This window comes from Apostichopus japonicus, chromosome 19 (assembly GCF_037975245.1).
Source record: "Apostichopus japonicus isolate 1M-3 chromosome 19, ASM3797524v1, whole genome shotgun sequence".
In the NCBI taxonomy this organism is placed as follows: domain Eukaryota; kingdom Metazoa; phylum Echinodermata; class Holothuroidea; order Aspidochirotida; family Stichopodidae; genus Apostichopus; species Apostichopus japonicus.
This window is the reverse complement of record NC_092579.1, coordinates 15,502,287-15,520,471: the sequence shown is the minus strand read 5'-3', so window position 1 is coordinate 15,520,471 and position 18,185 is coordinate 15,502,287. Positions and strand designations below refer to the sequence as shown.

Genomic DNA, 18,185 nt, shown 5'->3' with positions numbered 1-18,185 from the left:
CACAAAGACACAGATTGCATGTTTAACGGAGAAAGGCTCGCTCTTTCTGGATTATTCAGTGGCCCTAAAAATAGCCGTTAAATTTGATCTATCTCTTTCAGTTCATAAACTAACGAACTCTTTGTTATACATAAGGCGTGTCCAGTATACTAAATATACGCTGGTCTCGTTGTGATCATGAACACAAAGGGTATTACAATTAGACATCCACCTACCAGGCATAATTATTATTTTCTTAATGAGCGAGGGCTTATTCTTTATCCATGTTATCGAGTACCATTAAACATACAGATAAAAATTCAGCGACCTAAAATAAGTATGCCGATCGTTTTAATGCAATAGCCAATGCCTGCGCTTAGATTATGACTAAAGGAACTAGGATTAAAGAGGAAACATTCTGGTCATTTTCCCCCCTTTTATTCGTTACCGGTATTCAAGTGACCATTCTGTACGTGGAAATTTCACGCAGGCTTTGTTCAACAGCATGGCATATTGCCTTTAATCAATTTAAACACTTAGACCTTCTTCCTCCCCCTCAATTAATCTTACTAGAATATCGCTAAAAAGTTTCCAATAATATGCTGGTTCATGGAATATAATGGGAAAATGTTGCTCGTTCTTAAAACGTTAAAACCCCCACACGCGTTGACTGAGTTATAGGAGACAAAAAATTTCACATTCGTTCACTTCACGAATATATATCAGTAGCTATATTATAGTATATTGAACAAGTCTTAAACGATTCGGATATCCAAATATAATATTCTATTAATATACCAAAACTGTGGGCCTATACTAATTTACCTCTCGAATTACGAATTTCTTCCCTGTCTCATTGCTGAAAACTATCAAGAATATGATTTCAAATAAACCTGCTTAAGATACTATCATGCGACCTCATATAGGTACCGTACTGGTGGGCGATCAATACATATATACATATATCAATAGATATCATCGTAAATCCAATCATGGTCGGGAATGACCTAGGACTGTGGGCGATCTTTGGTGGCTACATCTCAGTTACAGGGAACCTGGGTACGTTACAAAGTAGGATTGCACGGGTGAGATCATTGATGGCTACATCTCAGTGATAGAAAATCTCAACTGATAAAAAATTAGGATTGCACGGGTGCGATCATTGGTGGCTACATCTCAGTTATCGGGAATTTGGGTCCGTTACAAAGTAGGATTGCACGGGTGTGATCACTGATGGCTACATCTCAGTGACAGAAAATCTCAACTGATAACAAATTGGGATTGTACGGGTGCGATCATTGATGGATACATCTCAGTGACAGGCAATCACAGTCGATAACACATTGGGATTGTACTGTGTGCGATCATATAGTTGCTACATCTTACCGGGGGTACATCACAAGTTGGGATTGTACGGGTGCCATCATAATGGCTACATCTTTCCGGGGGTACATCACAAGTTGGGATTGCACGGGTGCCATCTTAGGGGGTACATCTCTTATGACAATCAAGATACATCCAAAATTGGGATTGCACCGGTGCAATCCGGGGCCCTCTATACTACTGAAGTGGTACGTGACATTTTAGATATTGTACACTTCAAATTAGTAGTAGTACATTTCGAATTAGTAGTAGTACGCTGACATTTTTAGATGTAGTACCCTTGGAATTAGTAGTAGGACGCGACATTTTAGATGTAGAACACTTCAAATTAGTAGTATTACACTTCGAATTAGTAGTACGGGACATTTTAGATGTAGTACACTTCGAATTAGTAGTAGTACTCGACATTTTAGAAGTAGTACACTTCAAGTTAGTGGTGGTACATGTCACCGTGGTCCTTTTGGCGTTTCATACTTCCTTTGTCAAGCTTACACTCATGGTGTAGAACAGCTTCAGTAAACCTATCAAATATCAATATAGAGAACAAATAATACATGATATAGATCTCCATTTCAATCAATATAGTTTACAACATGGGCACATATGCATCGTCTGTCTAATCTTTGCCACTCAAACACTATACATGGGCAGTATGTATGCATGTATGTATTTTAGATCCTCCTGCAAGCAGGAACTCGCGAAGAAGCCTCATTGGCTTATCAAAGCCGCAAGCTGACCGTAGTCAGTCTCTTACATTCATATTTTACGTCAATGATTATGAATTGTCAACAACTCTGTAACTGGACGACATATATCTTGGAGTGGCTCGAACTTGGGACCTTATGATTGGAAGGCACCGGCGTTAGCCACTGAGACAGTGAGGTTCCAGTTTCGTAACCGCAAGTTTCTAGTCTTCATTTTGGTCCCATTTAAGTCAGTAGCGCATGCGTTACTGCAGCATTTCTAAACTTGTCCAGAAAATGTGCTCAGGCATCAATATCAAACTTCCCTTAAACCAGAATTAAAAAAAAAAATAACTCCTACTATATTGTTGAATATAATCTACGACATTGTAGTAAAGTTACTTCCTATGGCTTCAGGTAAGCTCCAGCTTCGGTCATCCAAATGGTTCCGTATTTGGACTTGACTACACTGGCTTCACCACTTGCAGCCTCTTTGACGATGAAACTGATGTCCCCTATTTGCTCAATGTTTTTCCATATGTAGCCGTTAGAAGGACTCCAGACTGTGACGTAGACACGATCGGCTTTCGGGGAAAATGGAGCGAACTCTCCACGAGGAATCTTAGCAAATCCAGCTTCTATAAACTTGTTCCAAACCATATCCATATCGAGAAAACCACCAGCCTGGCGATTACCTTCAAACTCAAACTCACTGGCCTTGATTTTACCACCAGCCTCGAGATTCGCACCGGCGTTGAATTTCTCAACGTGAAATCGTTCAGAATCCACTTTGACCATTACGGTTTCAGTATATGCATTAGCCACGTGAGTGGTTATGTCCTGACCCATGGTTTCAGGAAATCGTTCTAAAGAAAGAAAATGAAGGCGAAAAGGTAATAATAAAGTACACTGCAGATAATTTTGGGTGGTATATGATCTCAATGTCTATGGGATAGCATGATCATTAATTTCCATGACCTTAGCTAGGTTGGGAAGTTAAAATCCGTCATAAATCGCTTAATTGCCGGTACCCCACAAACATTGAAGCAAGGGTTTCATACATGTATGTCATACCCACTTGCCTTTCTGGGCTCGGACTTGTTGTCGAAATTGGGTGGATTTGACTCGGAATTGAGACCGAGTCCGTTGATATCTATGTATTATGTATTATGTATTATATCTATGTATTATCTCAATCCAGTCATTTTTTTTTTATCAAACACCGCGTTGTCAAAAGTTCAACCCTTTTGTTCACTGTAGAAAAAAAACATGGCCTGGAATCCATCCAGGCCCCTATGTAGAAATTCCATTGTTGAATGTTTTTTCCCCCCTTTAATCTGTAGTGTACACTTGGGTGAACAAAAAATATATGTATTAAATAATACCAGTGAAGTACGACATCAGACGAGCGCTACAAAGTTCATATCTGTACTAAGGATCAAATTATCCCAAACTCGTATAACATAAAATCCCTTTTCAAACCGAACAACACTGCGGTCCTTCTGAACTCTCTGAAACCTTATTTCCTTGCCCAACCCTAAACACGTGACTTCCCGCTCCCTCCACCGTGACCATTTTCCCATCAGTAGCCTGTAGCAAGCTACTACTTTCACCCTATGCTCTCCTATTGCTTTAAGCCCCCTTAAGTTCATGACTTGAACTGGAAAGTTATGCCCTATTTCGACAACCTTCTTCCTCCCAGATCTCCTACATCTGATTAATTGAGGGACAGCTTGTCCACTTATACCCCCATTTAGGGATCACCACCTGACATAATTTATTACCCTTGTATGTATCTCTTAGCAATTGTTTCACCCGCTCAGGGCTGGGAGTTTGTCTATTTCGGAGTTCCCACCAATTTGGATAGGGCTAATCACCTTTGGTGCTAACTGGTACCCTATTAATGGCCTCCTTATAATTACATATGGGTGACAATGTCTGTGTTGGGGAAGTGCGCGTAGATAAACCTGTCAGCTGTGTGTATTGATGTGGCAGGGCTGGTTAGGGACAAGCCTCCCTTTGCTTCGGTCACATGGTCTGGATGGGTTTAAATACCCTATGAGCCAGGATTTGATCACTCATTCACTCAAAACCTGCAGTAATACACACTCGTGTGAGAAGACAGTTTGTTACAACTTACAAGTATTTTGAATTCTGTTTGGACTCTTGCTCCATCCAGGTAAGAATTCTATTTCTATAATTGTTAAGTTGCATATATGTACTATTGTAATTTATTTGATTGCCATGTTAACTATTGAGGATTTCTCCCAAGAATCCTCTCATAGTAATTGTTGTCATTTGCAACTATTTTAATAGCTGTGTTAAAGGGATTGTGCCTACCCAGATTGCATGTTGCTTTCTCATTCCTTATTTTGATAGTAATCATCCCAAGATTATTAGTTTTAACACATGGCAGTCAGATACTTTACCTGTTGTTAGCCTAGGGCTTGAGCAGGCCCAATATGCATTTACGTGTAGAGTGATATATTTACTTGTCATAGATGTTATTTACATGTTTTCAGTTCCTCCCGAACTGTTAAGTTGAATTATCTACCTTGACCAATGTGGTTATATGCTAGTAGTAATGCTCGTTAAATGTGCTAACTTATGCTTCCTGTGTATCTCCATGGGTGTTGTCTACCTGATTCACCTTGTTACCATGGTAACAGCTGTGACTGTGGTTATTTACACAAGTTTATTCCTTTGCTATTTATATGTAAAGTATTGCCCCTATAATCCTAGAGTGATGCATTCATGTTGGGGTAATTATGGGTTTTGCTTACCACAATAAGAGGACTGTGTTGTCACTAGAATACTAGAAATGTTCTTTGCTTATTTAATTATTACCAGCCACCCCTAACATATATATTTCACTTTTATTGTACATGACTATTACTATTAATTGTTGCCGGTTATTATGGTAACGTCCTTGGCAATATGCAAACTCAAGAGGGGTTAGCATATTATTTAATCCTTCACCATGTTAACGGGACTGTGAGGTGATTTAGGCTAAATTATGTTACATTGGTCATATTGGTTATAATTGCTAGTTGGAATTATTTTACCTTTGCTGAGTTCACACTTATTTGAATGTTACTATGTTATATGTTATCATGCGGTAGGTGCACACGCCCCTTTGTTTATGACCATTAGTAATTTAATTCCTGTTCACCTCATAGGCTCTTTGGCATGCTAGACCTGTGACCTTGAGAAGTTACACTTTATATGCTATAATTATTATTGTTGATTATGTATAGACGGTATGTTGGCCTCATTGTCCTTGACAATAGTTTTATGCTTATTGTACTTTATTATCTAATGATTATGAATATTTACTCTTATTAATTACTTTATTTTAAATGGGTTGATTAGTTCCCCCACAAATTAGTGACTCATTCACTCAAGACCTGCAGTAATACACACTCGTGTGAGAAGACAGTTTGTTACAACTTACAAGTATTTTGAATTCTGTTTGGACTCTTGCTCCATCCAGGTTTTACTGTGTGTACCTTGTTAAACACATACTGTTGATGGCCTTGGGCAATTAGACGCTGGTCAATACTTATAGACGCCGGTCGTCCCTATAGACGCTGGTACATACTGTCATAGGGAAGGGGCTACTCCACCCGATGGTTGCCCGACCGGTCTAAGACGCTGGATCGGAATGACAGCGCATATGTCCGAGTGTAGTATTTGTTAGCTTTATAGTCTCGTTAGTCGTAACGGACTACAAGAGGGAGAGTTTATCGTATTTGCCTTGTTTGAGGTTGTGGGAATGTTGTAATGCATTTGTACCCACACAAACCGAGTTCTAGTTGTTATTATCTGTGTTTATAATGTACACAAACCGTATAGTTAAAGGTAGATCAGCACTGCTCCCTGATTATATGTGTTTTTGAGTGGTTGCTATGCCTATTGAATACAGAAGCCCGTCGTTACTCTAATATAAATGTTTCTGCCTACTGATTTGTGTATGTTTTCCATTAAGTTTCCGTCCCTATACTAGCTGGCCACAAGGGTCATAGTAGACGCCCCAAACCCTGCTGTTCCCTGATCGTAGGTGTCGTGGAGTAGCGTTACAAGCCCATCTGCTATCACTGACCAGCAGTGTTTTTATTGTTTTCAAAAGCCTACATTGTCTCCACAATCAAATGAATAGTCGGGAGCTTTCCTATAGGATCGTATATATTGAACGTAGATTTGCGTAAAACCGCGTGCCATAAAGGCACAAATTTCGTCTCAAAAGGCGTTGTTGGTACAAAAGAGTAAATATCTGAACAGACATGTAAGAACACCACATGTGGAGTAGCTTACGTCATCCTGAAAGTTTAGCATTGTCGGAAAATAATCCAAAATGGACCAACTGAAAGGTCCCTTTTCAGTATGTGTGGATGTCGCAGAGGATGAAATAAACTACTGATGGTTTCGGTTATATGTTCTAGCTGCCTCGGAAAGTGACGAATTGGTTGGTGTAAGTCAATGGAGGCAGTGGCGTAGGAAGGTACTTTTGAGTGGGGGGGGGGGCTGAAGACTGATGGCCGGCCTGGGGGAGGGGTTCCCCCTCCCCTTTGGATTTTTTTTGCATTTCCAGGTGGCCTCAGATGCAATTTGGTGCAATATAGCACACTTCAACACCCACTCCATTTTGTAAATAATTTTGCATTTTCACCTGGCCTTAGATGCAATTTGGTGCTTCAAATGAGATTTTTTTCTCATTTGGAAATGAAAAAGGGGTTTTCTGACTTGCGGAGCGGGGGGGGGGGGGGGCGGAACGATACTTCCGCCCCCCATATTTTTCACTGGGGGGGCTGGCGCCCCCCAGCCCCCCCCCCGGTTCCTACGCCCTTGAATGGAGGAATTAGTTGAGGGTAAGAAACCTAGACAGGGATAATCGATTGATTGACTGAGGAGACTACTTAAAAAGTTAAACCAAAAACTTGTGGAACAGAAGTCCCCGGAGAGCGAAAAAACAACAACAACAAAAAAACGCTTAAATACGAAATGAGTAACATTAGATGGTTATTTAACGCAGTCAGTCGTACTGTAAAGCTACATCAAGTTTACTACAAAGACTGTTATCTACTTATGCATGTAGCATGATTATAATATAATTTACTTTGATAATTGTGTTTGTTGCAACTACATACCAATTTATTGTACTGCCGGAATGAATTGATCTTCTTCTTGTCTTCTAGGCAGCTTTCTGTAATCAACTTGTACGTTTCGTGCGAAATCATAGTCTAATGGCTTAAAGCTAATTCATGTACAACGTATGAACTTGCCTAGTCATTGTATGGACACGTTATGGTGCCACGGAAATGTTCAAATTATTATCATGATAATTTTTTCTGAAAAATGTTGATACACGGTTAGTCATTCATCAAAAGCAGACATTGTCGAATTGATGACATGTTTAAATTAGAAAGTTTTAATATTTCGCAATTTTATAACTATTCAGATATTTCACGTAATTTCAAATTAATACTTTCTACGAAAAAAAAAGGGTTTTTAGTCCATTTTCTCACTTAGAAGACATTTTGCAGAAAGTCGTTCAGTTGATCACTTGCATATTGTAACAGTTCATATACACAACGTAAAACAATACTTAAACAGTTTTCTTCAAATAGTCTCAATGATGGACGTTCAAAGAAACAAATAAGGTTTTACCAGTTCATTAGTTACGGTGAGTGGACAATTCATCAATTTACTTTGAATTGATGAAATCTGATAAAGAAACAGCTTTCAATGCACAACAAAATGAAGAATGATAATTCCTTACCGAATGGTGGTTGCATAGCCAATTTATTTTCATTTTTTTGTTGTTGTAAATCTCTAACCTAATGTCTCGTCAAGTCATTTCAAAATCTCAACATTTTCAATGGCTCTTTACCTGCTCTGTACCTTTCCTGTGAAATTTTCCTAGTATAAACAATTATGCTTACAGTTTTAGTTTGTTTCTATAGTAAATTTAATTTATTGTTTAGTCAAAGGTCACGATTTTTGTCACTGTAGGAGGTACTTTTTGTTTATATACATTTCCTGTGAAATTTTCCTAGTATAAACAATTATGCTTACAGTTTTAGTTTGTTTCTATAGTAAATTCAATTTATTGTTTAGTCAAAGGTCACGATTTTTGTCACTGTAGGAGGTACTTTTTGTTTATATACATTTCCTGTGAAATTTTCCTAGTATAAACAATTATGCTTACAGTTTTAGTTTGTTTCTATAGTAAATTCAATTTATTGTTTAGTCAAAGGTCACGATTTTTGTCACTGTAGGAGGTACTTTTTGTTTATATACATTTCCTGTGAAATTTTCCTAGTATAAACAATTATGCTTACAGTTTTAGTTTGTTTCTATAGTAAATTCAATTTATTGTTTAGTCAAAGGTCACGATTTTTGTCACTGTAGGAGGTACTTTTTGTTTATATACATTTCCTGTGAAATTTTCCTAGTATAAACAATTATGCTTACAGTTTTAGTTTGTTTCTATAGTAAATTCAATTTATTGTTTAGTCCATGGTCACGATTTTTGTCACTGTAGGAGGTACTTTTTGTTTATATACATTTCCTGTGAAATTTTCCTAGTATAAACAATTATGCTTACAGTTTTAGTTTGTTTCTATAGTAAATTCAATTTATTGTTTAGTCCATGGTCACGATTTTTGTCACTGTAGGAGGTACTTTTTGTTTATATACATGGGTAAAATAAATTCCTCAAATATTTCCAGCATGCTTTACTTTATCGTTTCAAACCACATATAGCCCGGTAGCCCAGTGCACTTTGATCAAACGAACGAGGGACCAATATCTGAGTATTGGAACATTTGTGGAAAAACCCAGTATATCCAAAAGTGGATGTCTGCCGTGGTCCCTCTGCTGCATGTGGCCCCTGGGGCCGGTTAAAGGGGGCCCAAAAATGCATCTGATCAAACGAACGAGGTACCACTTGAAACCAATGTCAACTTAATGCATGAATGCCACATAGTACTGAATGTCCCATGCCAGACAAATTTTCTGCTGCAAAGGGCCCGCCAGACGCCCCAAAAGGGCCCCTAAAAATGCATCTGATCAAACCAACGAGGTACCACTTGAAACCAATGTCAACTTAATGCAAGAATGCCACAAAGTACTGAATGGCCCATGCCAGACAAATTTTCTGCTGCTAAGGGCCCGCCAGACGCCCCAAATATGTCCAAATGCCCATTATCGTAGCATTGACCCAGTTTAAATATGCAAGTTACCACTCAAAACCGGTTTGAAATGTTCGGGTTGATCTTACAGACTATGGAAATCATCATGCCAGACAAATTTTCTGCTACAAAGGGCCCGCCAGACGCCCCAAAAGGGCCCCTAAAAATGCATCTGATCAAACCAACGAGGTACCACTTGAAACCCAATGTCAACTTAATGCATGAATGCCACAAAGTACTGAATGGCCCATGCCAGACAAATTTTCTGCTGCCAAGGGCTCGCCAGACGCCCCCAAATATGGCCCAAATGCCCATTATCGAAGAATTAATCCAGATTAAATATGCAAGGTACCACTCAAAACCGGTTTGGAATGTTCGGGTTGAGCTTACAGACTATGGAAATCATCATGCCAGACAAATTTTCAGCTACAAAGGGGCCAACAGACACACTAAAAAAAGGGCCCCAAATGGGCTATGATCAATCATAGTTGGTACCACACAAAGCCAATATCAAATGCAAAGGTACTTTCCACAGAGTAAAGAACTGCCAATGCAAGACCAATTTTCTTCTGCATAGGTCCCACCAGATAGAAAGAATAGGTGGCCCAATGCGGCCCTATATGGGCCTAATGAATTGTATATTGATGCAGACTATATGTGCCTTGTGACATGACATTTGTAACATTCCCCAGAGTAAAGAAATGCCAATGCAATACAAATTGTCTTCTGCAAAGGGCCCACCACATGTACAAAAATTATGCAATTTAAATAGTTAAGATACCACAAGAAACCAATCTATAGCAATCGAGAACATCCTGAATTATTCAAATTCCTTCCCGCTTCATAGGCCAATGGAATAATGAGATTAGTATACTAGTAGGTGTATCAATTACTGAACATTTTATTGAGCAAAACTAAAATGACGCGAACTCAGTCTTTGAGGGAGATCCTGACAGTTATAATGCATTCTCAAATCCATTCTTTTTCCTTTTATCCATTCTTTTTCCTTTTATCCAGTCAGTACTTTGTATCGTGAGCAGTGTTTAACTTGGCAGTTACTTTGTTTCGCTGGAAACACTGGAGCAGATTAAAATCAGTTTATGTATTGTAAATAAGAAACCCAAAATCATTTTGTATCTTAACACACTGTGTTTACGTTAACATTGTTAATCTACAAAGTTTAAAATCTTGAGAAAGAACGCTTAAGTGTCATCTTAGGACATACATGTAGTCGAACAAAAGAGATTGTTTTGTTTCTTAAGCTCAGACAAAGAAACAAAACTCAAACAATGGTGAAAATACTTTATAACGTGTACTTAACGATAAAGGTTTGGGTTGAAACTGTCCAATATGGTTTTTTAAAGATACATAATTGAAGCATAGAAATGTATATGTACCTTTATGCTAGGTACACTCTTTAAAGGACTAAAAATGCTAAGATTGGACAAACAGATACTGATATCACCACGTATGACTCCATTCCTTGATAAAATGAGTAATTGGCCTATATTACTCCATCTTCGTCTTTTAGAACTTCCATCATTACACTAATTCAATTCGAATAGCTTGTAACAAGTCCAACAAATAGATGTGGCATCCATTTTTCAGAAATATGAATGCTAGATGAGGGTTTTTGTTTTCATCTATGGAGGAATCTTTTACCTTTCAAGAAAGTCATCTTGCTAGTTTAAAATGTACTAAAATCATAATTGGCAAAGAGAGTAACAAAAGATCACTATGTGATTACTCTGAACATGAAACATGTTAGGTATTGCTTCGAAGTATAAGAACTGAGAATTCATGTCTCTGGAGTGTGTGCATTTTAATAAGACACTGCATTTGCCATTCAGACAGATTTCAAAAGAATAATTAGTAAGTTTATGAAAATTAAGTATTCCCATGAACTTGATGCTAAAAAGACAATGGAAGCTCAAATCTATGTTTCATCGTCGGGGTCATCACTCCAAGATGGTTCAGTACTTGAATCATCGGCATCAAACTCGGAAGTCACGTCTGATCGGCTACTTTGAAAATCTTCGCTCAGTTCCCCCTCTTGGAATAGATGATCTGGGAGAGCCGGTCCCTCAAACCAGTCAGGGCTGTAGCACCCATTCTTGCTCTTCCATCCGTAGTTCTGTGGATCCAAGCCAGGCAAGACTCTTCCTCAGAGTGTTAGAATTATAATGTGGGGAACTGTAATTCTTGCCCAGACCAGCAAATCCCAAAATATTTAGAGGCTTAGGTGAAAGTGTTATCTTTATTTTGCTTAGAGCAGCCAATAGCTAAATAAGATAAAACACTGGTCTTAAAACACTGGTCTTGTGTACAGTAACTCCAATTTATGCTGGAAATAATATAATCATGAGCTTGAAATGTCATGTTACAAGGCACATATATCCAATTCTTTAGACCCATATATAGGGCCACATTGGGCCACCTATTCTTTCTATCTGGTGGGACCTATGCAGAAGAAAATTTGTCTTGCATTGGCAGTTCTTTACTCTGTGGAAAGTACCTTTGCATTTGATATTGGCTTTGTGTGGTACCAACTATGATTGATCATAGCCCATTTGGGGGCCCTTTTTCTAGTGTGTCTGTTGGCCCCTTTGTAGCAGAAAATTTGTCTGGCATGATGACTTCCATAGTCTGTAAAATCAACCCGAACATTCCAAACCGGTTTTGAGTGGTACCTTGCATATTTAATCTGGGTCAATTCTTCGATAATGGGCATTTGGGCCATATTTGGGGGCGTCTGGCGAGCCCTTAGCAGCAGAAAATTTGTCTGGCATGGACCATTCAGTACTTTGTGGCATTCATGCATTAAGTTGACATTGGTTTCAAGTGGTACCTCGTTGGTTTGATCAAATGCATTTTTAGGGGCCCTTTTGGGGCGTCTGGCGGGCCCTTTGCAGCAGAAAATTTGTCTGGCATGATGATTTCCATAGTCTGTAAGATCAACCCGAACATTCCAGACCGGTTTTGAGTGGTACCTTGCATATTTAATCTGGGTCAATGCTACGATAATGGGCATTTGGGCCATATTTGGGGGCGTTTGGCGGGCCCTTGGCAGCAGAAAATTTGTCTGGCATGGGCCATTCAGTACTTTGTGGCATTCTTGCATTAAGTTGACATTGGTTTCAAGTGGTACCTCGTTGGTTTGATCAAATGCATTTTCAGGGGCCCTTTTGGGGCGTCTGGCGGGCCCTTTGCAGCAAAAAAATTGTCTGGCATGGGTCATTCAGTACTATGTGGCATTCATGCATTAAGTTGACATTGGTTTCAAGTGGTACCTCGTTCGCTTGATCAGATGCATTTTTGGGCCCCTTTAACCGGCCCCAGGGGCCACATGCAGCAGAGAGACCACGGCAGACATCCACTTTTGGATATACTGGGTTTTTCCACAAATGTTCCAAACTCAGATATTGGTCCCTCGTTCGTTTGATCAAAGGGCACTGGGCTGCCGGGCTAATATGCTTTATAGAGGTAACACTCTTTACCAGAGAATGCAGTGCCTCCGGAATAAAAATGAAGGGCGCCATCAAATCGTAAGGTGACGGCGTCTGCAGTATTTTACAGTTTGAGAAGAACAATCCGGTGTATGTAGACTTTTAGTGTCTAAGACCAACCATCGATAACAAACTACGAAAATACGTGAAAAAATAAGACCAGTCTGCTTTTACAAAAGCTTTTTTTACTTTGTCTTTACAATGGCCGTTTTTGACATATAGGAAGTACAAGTTAAACAAAATTAATGACAAACTGAAACCCAACCCTTCCGAATTCTTATGGCAAGCCACATGGGACAAACACCGCATAATATATCACCGTATTAATACGAATATATACGCGTATTAATTCGAATATATACGCATATTAAATCAGATAATAAATGGCATGTCTTATAGCTTTTACAAATGAGTTTCGAGAGTTATCACACTGTAGCCTCGCCAGTGCAATAAATGAGAGATTGCAAAGTTAGTCTCTATTGACGTACACCCAGGCCAACTGTACTTGATCTAGACAACAGCATGATTTAATATTTATATATATATATTCGCATTAATACGTATATATATTCAAATTAATACGTGTATATATTCGAAGTAATGCTCATATGTATTCGCATAATTACGTGTTTATATTCAAACTAATACGCGGATATATTAAAGCCTTTTGATTGGATATTAATACATATGCGTTAATATTACCGGTGCTGTGGCCGAGTGGATAAAGGCGGTGGCATTTGCAGCAATGAGGCTTAGCAATCGGGAGGTTCGGGGTTCGATACCCGGCCGGGTCATAGTAAGGTGGGTTTATCATAAAAGAGCAATCTTCCCATCTGAAATGACTTTCTAAATTGAAAAGATTCCAAATTTGAGTTAAAATATTGAATTGGAAGCCACCCGACGTGTAAGTTGTAATCCATAAGCCCTTACGGGCTTCTCCCACGTTTGTGGTCGCTTAAGCGTCGTAATAATAACTACTAATTATTATTATTATTAATATTCGAATTAATACGCGTATATATTCAAATTACACATCGCCGTTGCTCCAGCCGCCGCCTCCTCTTCGTCAAAAGGAGCCATTCAAGCTTGAGTTTCTTTATAGACATTGTGTCAAAAGTTATGTACATACTGTTATGGGAAAGGGGTCGGATCTGACCGGGGTTGGGCAGACATGCCTATAGTGGTAGGGGGAGGGAAACTTCGTTTAACTCTAATAAAGTTCTATTGGGTAACTATTCATGGTAACTTACGATTCAGCTTCATGAAAAAGCAAGTATACTAGGCCTCTTAAGGACGTTCTTGTATTAATAGGTAACATTTCTACACAATTTAAGGTGCTCAATAAGTCAAACAATGAGTCTTATACTATAGGCTGAGCATGAAATACTGATACAGTATATAGCCTACCAACAATACAAACAAGTTACTGCGTACACAAAGAATTTATCATAAGGTACAACTATATCACGCCTTCTTCATTTCTTAATTGAGTAATCAAGGGCCTAGGAACCGGGGGGCTGGGGGGTGCCAGCCCCCCAGTGAAAAATGTGGAGGGGCGGAAGTATCATTCCGCCCCCCCGGTTCGCAGGTCAGAAAACCCCTTTTTCATTTCCAAATGAGAAAAAAAATCTCATTTGGAGCACCAAATTGCATCTAGGGCCAGTTGAAAATACAAAATTAAGTTTACAAAATGGAGTGGGTGTTGAAGTGTGCTATATTGCACCAAATTGCATCTGAGGCCACCTGGAAATGCAAAAAATTCCAAAGGGGAGGGGGACACCCCCTCCCCTTAGACCCCTCCCCCAGGCCGGCCATCAGTCTTCAGCCCCCCCCCCCACTCAAAAGTACCTTCCTATGCCACTGTGAGTAATGCTATATTTTCAATCACTGCTTCCAAAGTGTTAGCCAAACATGATTTCACTTGTGAACTTCACTAAACTGTACCAGTACAGTAACCTAGGCATATGCTAGCCCTTGCCTATTTCTATTGTCGTAGTGGTAGGTTCTGTATAGCTAGCCTTGGCTACAAAAGAATATTTGCAATAAGAATTAAGAACCGCAGGGCCTGCACAATTATAAAAACACAGGTGACAGGTAAAAAATTACCTCTTTCCTTTGTCCTTTTTCTGAGGAAACTCTTCGTCTTTTGCGATTCAGTGCAGGACTTACGCTAGTACTAGTAGTAAAAGACCTAGTATAGTCAGTATTGCGAAGTTCGGAACACTGCGAAGTTCGGACACCACTAAGAAATACACGATTTCACCATGACAACCTAACGAAACAGCCAATTTTACGAAAAACTATAAAGCTACAGTTATTTTCTCTCCAAAATGACCCGTGTGCAAGTAAGTACTTACATATTTGTCAATAAAATGACGGAAATCTATGAAGTCTGTTATAATTACTGAAAGAGCAACTGCGCCACCAATTTTATCACCAGCGCCACACTGTGGGTTGGGTGTCCAAACTTAACAATACTCTAGCAAAGAAATACCAGTTCCACAATCACGAAGAATCTTCTTGAAATACAATGTGAAAACAGTTTGCAGGAAAAAAATGTTTGGCCGTGTATCGTAATATAACACAATTCTCCCACCATATCAAGTATATTTTCAGGTGATTTAGACCAGAAGATATAGTTTTGGGGTGTTTAAGGCTTAGGTGTCCGAACTTCGAAGTGTCCATGCTACTACTAGTAGTGCTCGGTCCCGCTTCCTCCAAAGGATCGAAACTTAATCCACTGGAGGTTTCCTGTTCCCCCGATCTGATCTTAGGAGTTTTCAATGTGGGGTACTTGCAAGGGAGAACTCGTTTCTGTCCACCCGTTAGGCCCATTTCTTCTTTCAGTAGAAAGGAGGGATCGTAGTCTGCTTCCGTGAAGTGTTCGCTACATACGGAGCTGTACTGGCTTGGCCCAGTGAAATCGGACCAGGTGTTCTGCACAAACTTGGTCCATAATCTCCGTGTTTTGTCGTCCTTCGGCCATCGATGAAGGCTAATTGCATTGGTTATGACAATTACTACATCCCCCAACAACACAACGGATCGGCATTTTCGTAAGATATTGTACAAGATTGTAAAAACTTGAAAGTTGTAGCGATGTAGCGTATTCCGTGGGTTTTCACCGAGTGTAATTGTGTGTGTATGTGACGGCATGATCGTCACGCATCCTGTCTGTGGTTAGCACTTGTGTTCCTAACATGACGTCATCGTTGTGTTGTTAGGAAAATCAAGTTTTTCAGAGGTCTGCTTCCGGGTGCAAATTTTAAAACTTTCTTTTTTTTAAATTACTCATTAGTGCTTTGGTTTTTTCGTGTCATGGCCTCTTTAAGAATGAACGTGGCTCGGTTGCTTAGTGTAACAAGTAAACCGATTGGTTAAACCAATGATATCTTTATAATATTTCCTTAAAAAGCACAGTAAATATATCTTATGAAAATTGTATACACTGGGTGTGGCACTGTATACTATAGAGCATTGGATACTTAATGTGCCTTACATGGGTAAAGATTTTCAAGTTCCTTAGTATGATATGAAACAACAGTTGAGAAATACAACTGTAAAACCTATACCTAAAGTTTACAACTCTAGAAAAGTTCGTCCAATAAAGGCTTAAAGATACACGTTTGCTTCCCAGCACACGTGACGTCGCAAACAGTAAATTCAAACCTAAAGGGACCAGGCGCGTAGCCAAGGGGGGGGGGGGACGAAGGGGGCAGCCGCCCAGAGCATATTTTTATTTTTACTTTTAAATGTTTTTATGATATCGCTAGTAATTTAAAAAGAGAAAATGCTAACATGCAACTTATTAGGCCTGGGAAGTACCATTTCCAGCGATCTGGGAGGCATTTCCAGCCAAAATTTTCTTGTACGCTTCGCGCCAATCATGGTGGCGCTACGCTTAGATAGTTTGCAGAGCCGTATATAGATCTCCATATACGGCTCTGATAGTTTGCCTACATTTTCGCCCCTCCCTTGGCAAATTCCTGGCTACGCGCCTGAAAGGGACGCAAACGGTGAGTAATGAACACGGGATGTACTGTAAATTCTGAACTTTCGTTTCCACTTGTTACAGCTGAATTAGAAATAAAGTCAGATGTCACAACACTATTCGATTCTCTTTGATTTGATCTATAACATTCATTCAAATCCTCTGAAAAGTCAGTTTCTTTCGATGCATTCACAGACCGATTTTACTCATGATGTATATCTTGTCTCGGTTACTCATGCTACAAACACAATAGAAATATTATGTAGCAATACGAACAATTATTGGACTGAATAGAGAGAGGAGTGGGCATTGTATAATCATGAGTTTACCTCAAAGGAGCTGACATTGTGGACAGTTAATTAACATATCTTGGCAGGATGATAACTTAAAAACCCGGATGTAAACGATACCTATCACTGTTCTAGAAAACCAAACCACCCTTTATTCACTGTTCACCGGACAGCTGACAGCTGAATCATTCCAGAAACTGAAAGAGCGCCTGTAATTAGATGTTGAGTTCATGGAAATTATTAGTAGCATTGTTTCAAGCGATGACTTGGTCTAATTTTGTATAAAGTTAGTTTATAATCCGCAACCGGATACTATAATTTCAACATAAATAAAATTAATATATATATATAGGCCTATATATATATATATATATATATAAATATATATATATATATATATATATATATATATAAATATATATATATATATAAATATATATATATATATATATATATATATATATACATATATATATATATTTATATATATATATATATATACGAAATCATACACATGGCATAAAGTGAAAGAACAGTTCGCATTTCATATCATATATCCGGGTGCATATTTATTATCAAAAAAGTGAAATGAAAGGAGTGCAGTCCACGGATTTGCATATCTCTTAGCAAACACCTATAATATTATTTAAAACTTGCCTGTGGGCTACAATAGCACGTTCTTCTGATAGCTAAATATCCCTGTTAGCTTCATTGGAACAATGACTTCTGACGCCAAGACATACATGGACTTGTTAAAGCCGTTTTAGGCGGTTTGCACAAAATATGGGGAACATGTCAAATGAATTAGAGACTAAAAATGTGTTTACAAATCTTACTCACATTGCACGAGTAAGAGTAAGGAGTGTGGTGGTATTTGTTGGATTACGGATATCATATCCTATTTTCTTGAGTAGGAAGATTTTCTAAGGCTTTAGGCGTTGCCCACAAATGGCCACTCTGGGCACAAATTTTAATCGCCGGAAGTCTTCTTGTACTCAATGCAGTACATCGACTTATAGCGCATTTGACACGAGTTCAAGTCTAAATTTAGTTCTTGAGATGGACCTTCGTATCTACAAAGTTTTCAAAAGTTTGATCCCTGCCGACGGATCTTAGATCCGTTTGATCTTCCTAAAACAAGATGGCTTCTTATCTCAATC

At 38.9% G+C, this 18,185-nt stretch overlaps 1 long non-coding RNA gene across 1 annotated transcript; it reads right to left on the bottom strand.

Annotated features, from left to right (window-relative positions):
* Positions 1-1,926: 1,926 nt before the first annotated feature.
* Positions 1,927-7,991, bottom strand: LOC139959487 (uncharacterized). Its single transcript, XR_011790140.1, has 2 exons — positions 7,193-7,991; positions 1,927-2,911 (listed from the first exon to the last, which is right to left on the bottom strand). It is a non-coding gene; the product is annotated as an uncharacterized lncRNA (long non-coding RNA).
* Between the last annotated feature and the right edge of the window lie 10,194 nt (positions 7,992-18,185).